The following is a 16633-nucleotide window of genomic DNA, read 5'->3' on the forward strand; positions in this document are numbered from 1 at the left end:
TTTTCCAGAAAATTGAAAAAACCGAAAAATGTCAAGAGTAAAGTGCCATTTTCTGACATTAGATTTCGTTCTAAATGCTTAATCCCTATGTAAAAACGTTAGTTAAGCAAGAATATCGTATTTTAAAAAAAATCTAATGATAGGATTTTCCAGAAAATTGAAAAAACCGAAAAATGTCAAGAGTAAAGTGCCATTTTCTGACATTAGATTTCGTTCTAAATGCTTAATCCCTATGTAGAAACGTTAGTTATGCAAGATTATCGTATTTTTAAAAAAATCTAATGATAGGATTTTTCAGAAAATTGAAAAAACCGTAAAATGTCAAGAGTAAAGTGCCCTTATTTTAAACATTATATCGTTCTAAATGCTTAATCCCTATGTAAAAAAGTTATCTAAGCAAGAATATGTTATTGAATAAAATGAGAAAAATTTATTTTAGCCGTAAATCGAAAATAATGGGTCGAGCGAATCGGTCGATTGCGCCGAGACGCGCTATGATGCAACAGACGAGCGATTGGAACGCCCGAATATTTTCAAAGTCCCAACGTACCGGTCAAGAGTAAAGTACCATTTTCCTACATTAGATTTCGTTCTAAATGCTTAATCCCTATGTAAAAACGTTAGTTAAGCAAGAATATCGTATTTTAAAAAAAATCTAATGATAGGATTTTCCAGAAAATTGAAAAAACCGAAAAATGTCAAGAGTAAAGTGCCATTTTCTGACATTAGATTTCGTTCTAAATGCTTAATCCCTATGTAGAAACGTTAGTTAAGCAAGAATATCGTATTTTTAAAAAAATCTAATGATAGGATTTTCCAGAAAATTGAAAAAACCGAAAAATGTCAAGAGTAAAGTGCCATTTTCTGACATTAGATTTCGTTCTAAATGCTTAATCCCTATGTAGAAACGTTAGTTATGCAAGATTATCGTATTTTTAAAAAAATCTAATGATAGGATTTTTCAGAAAATTGAAAAAACCGTAAAATGTCAAGAGTAAAGTGCCCTTATTTTAAACATTATATCGTTCTAAATGCTTAATCCCTATGTAAAAAAGTTATCTAAGCAAGAATATGTTATTGAATAAAATGAGAAAAATTTATTTTAGCCGTAAATCGAAAATAATGGGTCGAGCGAATCGGTCGATTGCGCCGAGACGCGCTATGATGCAACAGACGAGCGATTGGAACGCCCGAATATTTTCAAAGTCCCAACGTACCGATCAAGAGTAAAGTACCATTTTCCTACATTAGATTTCGTTCTAAATGCTTAATCCCTATGTAAAAACGTTAGTTAAGCAAGAATATCGTATTTTAAAAAAAATCTAATGATAGGATTTTCCAGAAAATTGAAAAAACCGAAAAATGTCAAGAGTAAAGTGCCATTTTCTGACATTAGATTTCGTTCTAAATGCTTAATCCCTATGTAGAAACGTTAGTTAAGCAAGATTATCGTATTTTTAAAAAAATCTAATGATAGGATTTTTCATAAAATTGAAAAAACCGTAAAATGTCAAGAGTAAAGTGCCCTTATTTTAAACATTATATCGTTCTAAATGCTTAATCCCTATGTAAAAAAGTTATCTAAGCAAGAATATGTTATTGAATAAAATGAGAAAAATTTATTTTAGCCGTAAATCGAAAATAATGGGTCGAGCGAATCGGTCGATTGCGCCGAGACGCGCTATGATGCAACAGACGAGCGATTGGAACGCCCGAATATTTTCAAAGTCCCAACGTACCGATCAAGAGTAAAGTACCATTTTCCTACATTAGATTTCGTTCTAAATGCTTAATCCCTATGTAAAAACGTTAGTTAAGCAAGAATATCGTATTTTTAAAAAAATCTAATGATAGGATTTTCCAGAAAATTGAAAAAACCGAAAAATGTCAAGAGTAAAGTACCATTTTCCTACATTAGATTTCGTTCTAAATGCTTAATCCCTATGTAGAAACGTTAGTTAAGCAAGATTATCGTATTTTTAAAAAAATCTAATGATAGGATTTTTCATAAAATTGAAAAAACCGTAAAATGTCAAGAGTAAAGTGCCCTTATTTTAAACAATGTATCGTTCTAAATGCTTAATCCCTATGTAAAAAAGTTATTTAAGCAAGAATATGTTATTGAAAAAAATTAGAAAAATTTATTTTAGCCGTAAATCGAAAATAATGGGGACACCGGAGCTGTTCGAAGCGCCGAGACGCGCCGCGTACGGCCGAATATTTTCAAAGTCCCAACGTACCGATCAAGAGTAAAGTACCAATTTCCTACATTAGATTTCGTTCTAAATGCTTAATCCCTATGTAAAAACGTTAGTTAAGCAAGAATATCGTATTTTTAAAAAAATCTAATGATAGGATTTTCCAGAAAATTGAAAAAACCGAAAAATGTCAAGAGTAAAGTGCCATTTTCTGACATTAGATTTCGTTCTAAATGCTTAATCCCTATGTAGAAACGTTAGTTATGCAAGATTATCGTATTTTTAAAAAAATCTAATGATAGGATTTTTCAGAAAATTGAAAAAACCGTAAAATGTCAAGAGTAAAGTGCCCTTATTTTAAACATTATATCGTTCTAAATGCTTAATCCCTATGTAAAAAAGTTATCTAAGCAAGAATATGTTATTGAATAAAATGAGAAAAATTTATTTTAGCCGTAAATCGAAAATAATGGGTCGAGCGAATCGGTCGATTGCGCCGAGACGCGCTATGATGCAACAGACGAGCGATTGGAACGCCCGAATATTTTCAAAGTCCCAACGTACCGATCAAGAGTAAAGTACCATTTTCCTACATTAGATTTCGTTCTAAATGCTTAATCCCTATGTAAAAACGTTAGTTAAGCAAGAATATCGTATTTTAAAAAAAATCTAATGATAGGATTTTCCAGAAAATTGAAAAAACCGAAAAATGTCAAGAGTAAAGTGCCATTTTCTGACATTAGATTTCGTTCTAAATGCTTAATCCCTATGTAGAAACGTTAGTTAAGCAAGATTATCGTATTTTTAAAAAAATCTAATGATAGGATTTTTCATAAAATTGAAAAAACCGTAAAATGTCAAGAGTAAAGTGCCCTTATTTTAAACATTATATCGTTCTAAATGCTTAATCCCTATGTAAAAAAGTTATCTAAGCAAGAATATGTTATTGAATAAAATGAGAAAAATTTATTTTAGCCGTAAATCGAAAATAATGGGTCGAGCGAATCGGTCGATTGCGCCGAGACGCGCTATGATGCAACAGACGAGCGATTGGAACGCCCGAATATTTTCAAAGTCCCAACGTACCGATCAAGAGTAAAGTACCATTTTCCTACATTAGATTTCGTTCTAAATGCTTAATCCCTATGTAAAAACGTTAGTTAAGCAAGAATATCGTATTTTTAAAAAAATCTAATGATAGGATTTTCCAGAAAATTGAAAAAACCGAAAAATGTCAAGAGTAAAGTGCCATTTTCTGACATTAGATTTCGTTCTAAATGCTTAATCCCTATGTAGAAACGTTAGTTAAGCAAGAATATCGTATTTTTAAAAAAATCTAATGATAGGATTTTTCAGAAAATTGAAAAAACCGTAAAATGTCAAGAGTAAAGTGCCATTATTTTAAACAATGTATCGTTCTAAATGCTTAATCCCTATGTAAAAAAGTTATTTAAGCAAGAATATGTAATTGAAAAAAATTAGAAGAATTTATTTTAGCCGTAAATCGAAAATAATGGGGACACCGGAGCTGTTCGAAGCGCCGAGACGCGCCGCGTACGGCCGAATATTTTCAAAGTCCCAACGTACCGATCAAGAGTAAAGTACCATTTTCCTACATTAGATTTCGTTCTAAATGCTTAATCCCTATGTAAAAACGTTAGTTAAGCAAGAATATCGTATTTTTAAAAAAATCTAATGATAGGATTTTCCAGAAAATTGAAAAAACCGAAAAATGTCAAGAGTAAAGTGCCATTTTCTGACATTAGATTTCGTTCTAAATGCTTAATCCCTATGTAGAAACGTTAGTTAAGCAAGAATATCGTATTTTTAAAAAAATCTAATGATAGGATTTTTCATAAAATTGAAAAAACCGTAAAATGTCAAGAGTAAAGTGCCCTTATTTTAAACATTATATCGTTCTAAATGCTTAATCCCTATGTAAAAAAGTTATCTAAGCAAGAATATGTTATTGAATAAAATGAGAAAAATTTATTTTAGCCGTAAATCGAAAATAATGGGTCGAGCGAATCGGTCGATTGCGCCGAGACGCGCTATGATGCAACAGCCGAGCGATTGGAACGCCCGAATATTTTCAAAGTCCCAACGTACCGGTCAAGAGTAAAGTACCATTTTCCTACATTAGATTTCGTTCTAAATGCTTAATCCCTATGTAAAAACGTTAGTTAAGCAAGAATATCGTATTTTAAAAAAAATCTAATGATAGGATTTTCCAGAAAATTGAAAAAACCGAAAAATGTCAAGAGTAAAGTGCCATTTTCTGACATTAGATTTCGTTCTAAATGCTTAATCCCTATGTAGAAACGTTAGTTAAGCAAGATTATCGTATTTTTAAAAAAATCTAATGATAGGATTTTTCATAAAATTGAAAAAACCGTAAAATGTCAAGAGTAAAGTGCCCTTATTTTAAACATTATATCGTTCTAAATGCTTAATCCCTATGTAAAAAAGTTATCTAAGCAAGAATATGTTATTGAATAAAATGAGAAAAATTTATTTTAGCCGTAAATCGAAAATAATGGGTCGAGCGAATCGGTCGATTGCGCCGAGACGCGCTATGATGCAACAGACGAGCGATTGGAACGCCCGAATATTTTCAAAGTCCCAACGTACCGATCAAGAGTAAAGTACCATTTTCCTACATTAGATTTCGTTCTAAATGCTTAATCCCTATGTAGAAACGTTAGTTAAGCAAGATTATCGTATTTTTAAAAAAATCTAATGATAGGATTTTTCATAAAATTGAAAAAACCGTAAAATGTCAAGAGTAAAGTGCCCTTATTTTAAACAATGTATCGTTCTAAATGCTTAATCCCTATGTAAAAAAGTTATTTAAGCAAGAATATGTTATTGAAAAAAATTAGAAAAATTTATTTTAGCCGTAAATCGAAAATAATGGGGACACCGGAGCTGTTCGAAGCGCCGAGACGCGCCGCGTACGGCCGAATATTTTCAAAGTCCCAACGTACCGATCAAGAGTAAAGTACCAATTTCCTACATTAGATTTCGTTCTAAATGCTTAATCCCTATGTAAAAACGTTAGTTAAGCAAGAATATCGTATTTTTAAAAAAATCTAATGATAGGATTTTCCAGAAAATTGAAAAAACCGAAAAATGTCAAGAGTAAAGTGCCATTTTCTGACATTAGATTTCGTTCTAAATGCTTAATCCCTATGTAGAAACGTTAGTTATGCAAGATTATCGTATTTTTAAAAAAATCTAATGATAGGATTTTTCAGAAAATTGAAAAAACCGTAAAATGTCAAGAGTAAAGTGCCCTTATTTTAAACATTATATCGTTCTAAATGCTTAATCCCTATGTAAAAAAGTTATCTAAGCAAGAATATGTTATTGAATAAAATGAGAAAAATTTATTTTAGCCGTAAATCGAAAATAATGGGTCGAGCGAATCGGTCGATTGCGCCGAGACGCGCTATGATGCAACAGACGAGCGATTGGAACGCCCGAATATTTTCAAAGTCCCAACGTACCGATCAAGAGTAAAGTACCATTTTCCTACATTAGATTTCGTTCTAAATGCTTAATCCCTATGTAAAAACGTTAGTTAAGCAAGAATATCGTATTTTAAAAAAAATCTAATGATAGGATTTTCCAGAAAATTGAAAAAACCGAAAAATGTCAAGAGTAAAGTGCCATTTTCTGACATTAGATTTCGTTCTAAATGCTTAATCCCTATGTAGAAACGTTAGTTAAGCAAGATTATCGTATTTTTAAAAAAATCTAATGATAGGATTTTTCATAAAATTGAAAAAACCGTAAAATGTCAAGAGTAAAGTGCCCTTATTTTAAACATTATATCGTTCTAAATGCTTAATCCCTATGTAAAAAAGTTATCTAAGCAAGAATATGTTATTGAATAAAATGAGAAAAATTTATTTTAGCCGTAAATCGAAAATAATGGGTCGAGCGAATCGGTCGATTGCGCCGAGACGCGCTATGATGCAACAGACGAGCGATTGGAACGCCCGAATATTTTCAAAGTCCCAACGTACCGATCAAGAGTAAAGTACCATTTTCCTACATTAGATTTCGTTCTAAATGCTTAATCCCTATGTAAAAACGTTAGTTAAGCAAGAATATCGTATTTTTAAAAAAATCTAATGATAGGATTTTCCAGAAAATTGAAAAAACCGAAAAATGTCAAGAGTAAAGTGCCATTTTCTGACATTAGATTTCGTTCTAAATGCTTAATCCCTATGTAGAAACGTTAGTTAAGCAAGAATATCGTATTTTTAAAAAAATCTAATGATAGGATTTTTCAGAAAATTGAAAAAACCGTAAAATGTCAAGAGTAAAGTGCCATTATTTTAAACAATGTATCGTTCTAAATGCTTAATCCCTATGTAAAAAAGTTATTTAAGCAAGAATATGTAATTGAAAAAAATTAGAAGAATTTATTTTAGCCGTAAATCGAAAATAATGGGGACACCGGAGCTGTTCGAAGCGCCGAGACGCGCCGCGTACGGCCGAATATTTTCAAAGTCCCAACGTACCGATCAAGAGTAAAGTACCATTTTCCTACATTAGATTTCGTTCTAAATGCTTAATCCCTATGTAAAAACGTTAGTTAAGCAAGAATATCGTATTTTTAAAAAAATCTAATGATAGGATTTTCCAGAAAATTGAAAAAACCGAAAAATGTCAAGAGTAAAGTGCCATTTTCTGACATTAGATTTCGTTCTAAATGCTTAATCCCTATGTAGAAACGTTAGTTAAGCAAGAATATCGTATTTTTAAAAAAATCTAATGATAGGATTTTTCATAAAATTGAAAAAACCGTAAAATGTCAAGAGTAAAGTGCCCTTATTTTAAACATTATATCGTTCTAAATGCTTAATCCCTATGTAAAAAAGTTATCTAAGCAAGAATATGTTATTGAATAAAATGAGAAAAATTTATTTTAGCCGTAAATCGAAAATAATGGGGACACCGGAGCTGTTCGAAGCGCCGAGCGCGCCGCGTACGCCCGAATATTTTCAAAGTCCCAACGTACCGGTCAAGAGTAAAGTACCATTTTCCTACATTAGATTTCGTTCTAAATGCTTAATCCCTATGTAAAAACGTTAGTTAAGCAAGAATATCGTATTTTAAAAAAAATCTAATGATAGGATTTTCCAGAAAATTGAAAAAACCGAAAAATGTCAAGAGTAAAGTGCCATTTTCTGACATTAGATTTCGTTCTAAATGCTTAATCCCTATGTAGAAACGTTAGTTATGCAAGATTATCGTATTTTTAAAAAAATCTAATGATAGGATTTTTCAGAAAATTGAAAAAACCGTAAAATGTCAAGAGTAAAGTGCCCTTATTTTAAACATTATATCGTTCTAAATGCTTAATCCCTATGTAAAAAAGTTATCTAAGCAAGAATATGTTATTGAATAAAATGAGAAAAATTTATTTTAGCCGTAAATCGAAAATAATGGGTCGAGCGAATCGGTCGATTGCGCCGAGACGCGCTATGATGCAACAGACGAGCGATTGGAACGCCCGAATATTTTCAAAGTCCCAACGTACCGGTCAAGAGTAAAGTACCATTTTCCTACATTAGATTTCGTTCTAAATGCTTAATCCCTATGTAAAAACGTTAGTTAAGCAAGAATATCGTATTTTAAAAAAAATCTAATGATAGGATTTTCCAGAAAATTGAAAAAACCGAAAAATGTCAAGAGTAAAGTGCCATTTTCTGACATTAGATTTCGTTCTAAATGCTTAATCCCTATGTAGAAACGTTAGTTAAGCAAGAATATCGTATTTTTAAAAAAATCTAATGATAGGATTTTTCAGAAAATTGAAAAAACCGTAAAATGTCAAGAGTAAAGTGCCATTATTTTAAACAATGTATCGTTCTAAATGCTTAATCCCTATGTAAAAAAGTTATTTAAGCAAGAATATGTAATTGAAAAAAATTAGAAGAATTTATTTTAGCCGTAAATCGAAAATAATGGGGACACCGGAGCTGTTCGAAGCGCCGAGACGCGCCGCGTACGGCCGAATATTTTCAAAGTCCCAACGTACCGATCAAGAGTAAAGTACCATTTTCCTACATTAGATTTCGTTCTAAATGCTTAATCCCTATGTAAAAACGTTAGTTAAGCAAGAATATCGTATTTTTAAAAAAATCTAATGATAGGATTTTCCAGAAAATTGAAAAAACCGAAAAATGTCAAGAGTAAAGTGCCATTTTCTGACATTAGATTTCGTTCTAAATGCTTAATCCCTATGTAGAAACGTCAGTTAAGCAAGAATATCGTATTTTTAAAAAAATCTAATGATAGGATTTTTCATAAAATTGAAAAAACCGTAAAATGTCAAGAGTAAAGTGCCCTTATTTTAAACATTATATCGTTCTAAATGCTTAATCCCTATGTAAAAAAGTTATCTAAGCAAGAATATGTTATTGAATAAAATGAGAAAAATTTATTTTAGCCGTAAATCGAAAATAATGGGGACACCGGAGCTGTTCGAAGCGCCGAGCGCGCCGCGTACGCCCGAATATTTTCAAAGTCCCAACGTACCGATCAAGAGTAAAGTACCATTTTCCTACATTAGATTTCGTTCTAAATGCTTAATCCCTATGTAAAAACGTTAGTTAAGCAAGAATATCGTATTTTAAAAAAAATCTAATGATAGGATTTTCCAGAAAATTGAAAAAACCGAAAAATGTCAAGAGTAAAGTGCCATTTTCTGACATTAGATTTCGTTCTAAATGCTTAATCCCTATGTAGAAACGTTAGTTAAGCAAGATTATCGTATTTTTAAAAAAATCTAATGATAGGATTTTTCATAAAATTGAAAAAACCGTAAAATGTCAAGAGTAAAGTGCCCTTATTTTAAACATTATATCGTTCTAAATGCTTAATCCCTATGTAAAAAAGTTATCTAAGCAAGAATATGTTATTGAATAAAATGAGAAAAATTTATTTTAGCCGTAAATCGAAAATAATGGGTCGAGCGAATCGGTCGATTGCGCCGAGACGCGCTATGATGCAACAGACGAGCGATTGGAACGCCCGAATATTTTCAAAGTCCCAACGTACCGATCAAGAGTAAAGTACCATTTTCCTACATTAGATTTCGTTCTAAATGCTTAATCCCTATGTAAAAACGTTAGTTAAGCAAGAATATCGTATTTTTAAAAAAATCTAATGATAGGATTTTCCAGAAAATTGAAAAAACCGAAAAATGTCAAGAGTAAAGTGCCATTTTCTGACATTAGATTTCGTTCTAAATGCTTAATCCCTATGTAGAAACGTTAGTTAAGCAAGAATATCGTATTTTTATAAAAATCTAATGATAGGATTTTTCAGAAAATTGAAAAAACCGTAAAATGTCAAGAGTAAAGTGCCATTATTTTAAACAATGTATCGTTCTAAATGCTTAATCCCTATGTAAAAAAGTTATTTAAGCAAGAATATGTAATTGAAAAAAATTAGAAGAATTTATTTTAGCCGTAAATCGAAAATAATGGGGACACCGGAGCTGTTCGAAGCGCCGAGACGCGCCGCGTACGGCCGAATATTTTCAAAGTCCCAACGTACCGATCAAGAGTAAAGTACCATTTTCCTACATTAGATTTCGTTCTAAATGCTTAATCCCTATGTAAAAACGTTAGTTAAGCAAGAATATCGTATTTTTAAAAAAATCTAATGATAGGATTTTCCAGAAAATTGAAAAAACCGAAAAATGTCAAGAGTAAAGTGCCATTTTCTGACATTAGATTTCGTTCTAAATGCTTAATCCCTATGTAGAAACGTTAGTTAAGCAAGAATATCGTATTTTTAAAAAAATCTAATGATAGGATTTTTCATAAAATTGAAAAAACCGTAAAATGTCAAGAGTAAAGTGCCCTTATTTTAAACATTATATCGTTCTAAATGCTTAATCCCTATGTAAAAAAGTTATCTAAGCAAGAATATGTTATTGAATAAAATGAGAAAAATTTATTTTAGCCGTAAATCGAAAATAATGGGGACACCGGAGCTGTTCGAAGCGCCGAGCGCGCCGCGTACGCCCGAATATTTTCAAAGTCCCAACGTACCGATCAAGAGTAAAGTACCATTTTCCTACATTAGATTTCGTTCTAAATGCTTAATCCCTATGTAAAAACGTTAGTTAAGCAAGAATATCGTATTTTTAAAAAAATCTAATGATAGGATTTTCCAGAAAATTGAAAAAACCGAAAAATGTCAAGAGTAAAGTGCCATTTTCTGACATTAGATTTCGTTCTAAATGCTTAATCCCTATGTAGAAACGTTAGTTATGCAAGATTATCGTATTTTTAAAAAAATCTAATGATAGGATTTTTCAGAAAATTGAAAAAACCGTAAAATGTCAAGAGTAAAGTGCCCTTATTTTAAACATTATATCGTTCTAAATGCTTAATCCCTATGTAAAAAAGTTATCTAAGCAAGAATATGTTATTGAATAAAATGAGAAAAATTTATTTTAGCCGTAAATCGAAAATAATGGGTCGAGCGAATCGGTCGATTGCGCCGAGACGCGCTATGATGCAACAGACGAGCGATTGGAACGCCCGAATATTTTCAAAGTCCCAACGTACCGATCAAGAGTAAAGTACCATTTTCCTACATTAGATTTCGTTCTAAATGCTTAATCCCTATGTAAAAACGTTAGTTAAGCAAGAATATCGTATTTTAAAAAAAATCTAATGATAGGATTTTCCAGAAAATTGAAAAAACCGAAAAATGTCAAGAGTAAAGTGCCATTTTCTGACATTAGATTTCGTTCTAAATGCTTAATCCCTATGTAGAAACGTTAGTTAAGCAAGATTATCGTATTTTTAAAAAAATCTAATGATAGGATTTTTCATAAAATTGAAAAAACCGTAAAATGTCAAGAGTAAAGTGCCCTTATTTTAAACATTATATCGTTCTAAATGCTTAATCCCTATGTAAAAAAGTTATCTAAGCAAGAATATGTTATTGAATAAAATGAGAAAAATTTATTTTAGCCGTAAATCGAAAATAATGGGTCGAGCGAATCGGTCGATTGCGCCGAGACGCGCTATGATGCAACAGACGAGCGATTGGAACGCCCGAATATTTTCAAAGTCCCAACGTACCGATCAAGAGTAAAGTACCATTTTCCTACATTAGATTTCGTTCTAAATGCTTAATCCCTATGTAAAAACGTTAGTTAAGCAAGAATATCGTATTTTTAAAAAAATCTAATGATAGGATTTTCCAGAAAATTGAAAAAACCGAAAAATGTCAAGAGTAAAGTGCCATTTTCTGACATTAGATTTCGTTCTAAATGCTTAATCCCTATGTAGAAACGTTAGTTAAGCAAGAATATCGTATTTTTAAAAAAATCTAATGATAGGATTTTTCATAAAATTGAAAAAACCGTAAAATGTCAAGAGTAAAGTGCCCTTATTTTAAACATTATATCGTTCTAAATGCTTAATCCCTATGTAAAAAAGTTATCTAAGCAAGAATATGTTATTGAATAAAATGAGAAAAATTTATTTTAGCCGTAAATCGAAAATAATGGGGACACCGGAGCTGTTCGAAGCGCCGAGCGCGCCGCGTACGCCCGAATATTTTCAAAGTCCCAACGTACCGATCAAGAGTAAAGTACCATTTTCCTACATTAGATTTCGTTCTAAATGCTTAATCCCTATGTAAAAACGTTAGTTAAGCAAGAATATCGTATTTTAAAAAAAATCTAATGATAGGATTTTCCAGAAAATTGAAAAAACCGAAAAATGTCAAGAGTAAAGTGCCATTTTCTGACATTAGATTTCGTTCTAAATGCTTAATCCCTATGTAGAAACGTTAGTTATGCAAGATTATCGTATTTTTAAAAAAATCTAATGATAGGATTTTTCAGAAAATTGAAAAAACCGTAAAATGTCAAGAGTAAAGTGCCCTTATTTTAAACATTATATCGTTCTAAATGCTTAATCCCTATGTAAAAAAGTTATCTAAGCAAGAATATGTTATTGAATAAAATGAGAAAAATTTATTTTAGCCGTAAATCGAAAATAATGGGTCGAGCGAATCGGTCGATTGCGCCGAGACGCGCTATGATGCAACAGCCGAGCGATTGGAACGCCCGAATATTTTCAAAGTCCCAACGTACCGGTCAAGAGTAAAGTACCATTTTCCTACATTAGATTTCGTTCTAAATGCTTAATCCCTATGTAAAAACGTTAGTTAAGCAAGAATATCGTATTTTAAAAAAAATCTAATGATAGGATTTTCCAGAAAATTGAAAAAACCGAAAAATGTCAAGAGTAAAGTGCCATTTTCTGACATTAGATTTCGTTCTAAATGCTTAATCCCTATGTAGAAACGTTAGTTAAGCAAGATTATCGTATTTTTAAAAAAATCTAATGATAGGATTTTTCATAAAATTGAAAAAACCGTAAAATGTCAAGAGTAAAGTGCCCTTATTTTAAACATTATATCGTTCTAAATGCTTAATCCCTATGTAAAAAAGTTATCTAAGCAAGAATATGTTATTGAATAAAATGAGAAAAATTTATTTTAGCCGTAAATCGAAAATAATGGGTCGAGCGAATCGGTCGATTGCGCCGAGACGCGCTATGATGCAACAGACGAGCGATTGGAACGCCCGAATATTTTCAAAGTCCCAACGTACCGATCAAGAGTAAAGTACCATTTTCCTACATTAGATTTCGTTCTAAATGCTTAATCCCTATGTAGAAACGTTAGTTAAGCAAGATTATCGTATTTTTAAAAAAATCTAATGATAGGATTTTTCATAAAATTGAAAAAACCGTAAAATGTCAAGAGTAAAGTGCCCTTATTTTAAACAATGTATCGTTCTAAATGCTTAATCCCTATGTAAAAAAGTTATTTAAGCAAGAATATGTTATTGAAAAAAATTAGAAAAATTTATTTTAGCCGTAAATCGAAAATAATGGGGACACCGGAGCTGTTCGAAGCGCCGAGACGCGCCGCGTACGGCCGAATATTTTCAAAGTCCCAACGTACCGATCAAGAGTAAAGTACCAATTTCCTACATTAGATTTCGTTCTAAATGCTTAATCCCTATGTAAAAACGTTAGTTAAGCAAGAATATCGTATTTTTAAAAAAATCTAATGATAGGATTTTCCAGAAAATTGAAAAAACCGAAAAATGTCAAGAGTAAAGTGCCATTTTCTGACATTAGATTTCGTTCTAAATGCTTAATCCCTATGTAGAAACGTTAGTTATGCAAGATTATCGTATTTTTAAAAAAATCTAATGATAGGATTTTTCAGAAAATTGAAAAAACCGTAAAATGTCAAGAGTAAAGTGCCCTTATTTTAAACATTATATCGTTCTAAATGCTTAATCCCTATGTAAAAAAGTTATCTAAGCAAGAATATGTTATTGAATAAAATGAGAAAAATTTATTTTAGCCGTAAATCGAAAATAATGGGTCGAGCGAATCGGTCGATTGCGCCGAGACGCGCTATGATGCAACAGACGAGCGATTGGAACGCCCGAATATTTTCAAAGTCCCAACGTACCGATCAAGAGTAAAGTACCATTTTCCTACATTAGATTTCGTTCTAAATGCTTAATCCCTATGTAAAAACGTTAGTTAAGCAAGAATATCGTATTTTTAAAAAAATCTAATGATAGGATTTTCCAGAAAATTGAAAAAACCGAAAAATGTCAAGAGTAAAGTGCCATTTTCTGACATTAGATTTCGTTCTAAATGCTTAATCCCTATGTAGAAACGTTAGTTAAGCAAGAATATCGTATTTTTAAAAAAATCTAATGATAGGATTTTTCAGAAAATTGAAAAAACCGTAAAATGTCAAGAGTAAAGTGCCCTTATTTTAAACATTATATCGTTCTAAATGCTTAATCCCTATGTAAAAAAGTTATCTAAGCAAGAATGTGTTATTGAATAAAATGAGAAAAATTTATTTTAGCCGTAAATCGAAAAAAAGTCTGTTCGTTTCTCTGTCTCTCTCGCGCGATCGAAGTATTGATGTTTCCCGGCAAAGTAATGGGATATTAATTAAACTTTATACACGAAATTACTCGTTTTGATCCCCGCTACACAGCCGTATACTTTTTATAATTTTGTGGAATCGGGAACCTTGAAATATTTAACATAACGCGGATCGACTGTCTCTGTCTCTTTCTAGATCGGAATAATCGATGTTTCCCGGCAAACTATTGGGAGTTTAATTAAACTTTATACATGAAATTACTCGTTTTGATCCCCGCTACACAGCCGTATACTTTTTATAATTTTGTGGAATCGGTAACCTTGAGATATTTAACATAACGCGGATCGACTGTCTCTGTCTCTTTCTAGATCGGAATAATCGATGTTTCCCGGCAAACTATTGGGAGTTTAATTAAACTTTATACATGAAATTACTCGTTTTGATCCCCGCTACACAGCCGTATACTTTTTATAATTTTGTGGAATCGGTAACCTGGAGATATTTAACATAACGCGGATCGTCTATCTCTGTCTCTTTCTAGATCGGAATAATCGATGTTTCCCGGCAAAGTAATGGGAGATTAATTAAACTTTATACACGAAATTACTCGTTTTGATCCCCGCTACACAGCCGTATACTTTTTATAATTTTGTGGAATCGGGAACCTTGAAATATTTAACATAACGCGGATCGACTGTCTCTGTCTCTTTCTAGATCGGAATAATCGATGTTTCCCGGCAAACTATTGGGAGTTTAATTAAACTTTATACATGAAATTACTCGTTTTGATCCCCGCTACACAGCCGTATACTTTTTATAATTTTGTGGAATCGGTAACCTTGAGATATTTAACATAACGCGGATCGACTGTCTCTGTCTCTTTCTAGATCGGAATAATCGATGTTTCCCGGCAAACTATTGGGAGTTTAATTAAACTTTATACATGAAATTACTCGTTTTGATCCCCGCTACACAGCCGTATACGTTTTATAATTTTGTGGAATCGGTAACCTTGAGATATTTAACATAACGCGGATCGACTGTCTCTGTCTCTTTCTAGATCGGAATTATCGATGTTTCCCGGAAACTAATGGGATATTAATTAAACTTTATACACGAAATTACTCGTTTTGATCCCTGCTACACAGCCGTATACTTTTTATAATTTTGTGGAATCGGGAACCTTGAAATATTTAACATAACGCGGATCGACTGTCTCTGTCTCTTTCTAGATCGGAATTATCGATGTTTCCCGGCAAACTATTGGGAGATTAATTAAACTTTATACATGAAATTACTCGTTTTGATCCCCGCTACACAGCCGTATACTTTTTATAATTTTGTGGAATCGGTAACCTGGAGATATTTAACATAACGCGGATCGTCTATCTCTGTCTCTTTCTAGATCGGAATAATCGATGTTTCCCGGCAAAGTAATGGGAGATTAATTAAACTTTATACACGAAATTACTCGTTTTGATCCCCGCTACACAGCCGTATACTTTTTATAATTTTGTGGAATCGGAAACCTTGAAATATTTAACATAACGCGGATCGACTGTCTCTGTCTCTTTCTAGATCGGAATTATCGATGTTTCCCGGAAACTAATGGGATATTAATTAAACTTTATACACGAAATTACTCGTTTTGATCCCTGCTACACAGCCGTATACTTTTTATAATTTTGTGGAATCGGGAACCTTGAAATATTTAACATAACGCGGATCGACTGTCTCTGTCTCTTTCTAGATCGGAATTATCGATGTTTCCCGGCAAACTATTGGGAGATTAATTAAACTTTATACATGAAATTACTCGTTTTGATCCCCGCTACACAGCCGTATACTTTTTATAATTTTGTGGAATCGGTAACCTGGAGATATTTAACATAACGCGGATCGTCTATCTCTGTCTCTTTCTAGATCGGAATAATCGATGTTTCCCGGCAAAGTAATGGGAGATTAATTAAACTTTATACACGAAATTACTCGTTTTGATCCCCGCTACACAGCCGTATACTTTTTATAATTTTGTGGAATCGGAAACCTTGAAATATTTAACATAACGCGGATCGACTGTCTCTGTCTCTTTCTAGATCGGAATAATCGATGTTTCCCGGCAAACTATTGGGAGTTTAATTAAACTTTATACATGAAATTACTCGTTTTGATCCCCGCTACACAGCCGTATACTTTTTATAATTTTGTGGAATCGGTAACCTGGAGATATTTAACATAACGCGGATCGTCTATCTCTGTCTCTTTCTAGATCGGAATAATCGATGTTTCCCGGCAAAGTAATGGGAGATTAATTAAACTTTATACACGAAATTACTCGTTTTGATCCCCGCTACACAGCCGTATACTTTTTATAATTTTGTGGAATCGGAAACCTTGAAATATTTAACATAACGCGGATCGACTGTCTCTGTCTCTTTCTAGATCGGAATAATCGA

Source organism: Megalopta genalis, unplaced genomic scaffold, assembly GCF_051020955.1.
Source record: "Megalopta genalis isolate 19385.01 unplaced genomic scaffold, iyMegGena1_principal scaffold0030, whole genome shotgun sequence".
NCBI classification, from domain to species: domain Eukaryota; kingdom Metazoa; phylum Arthropoda; class Insecta; order Hymenoptera; family Halictidae; genus Megalopta; species Megalopta genalis.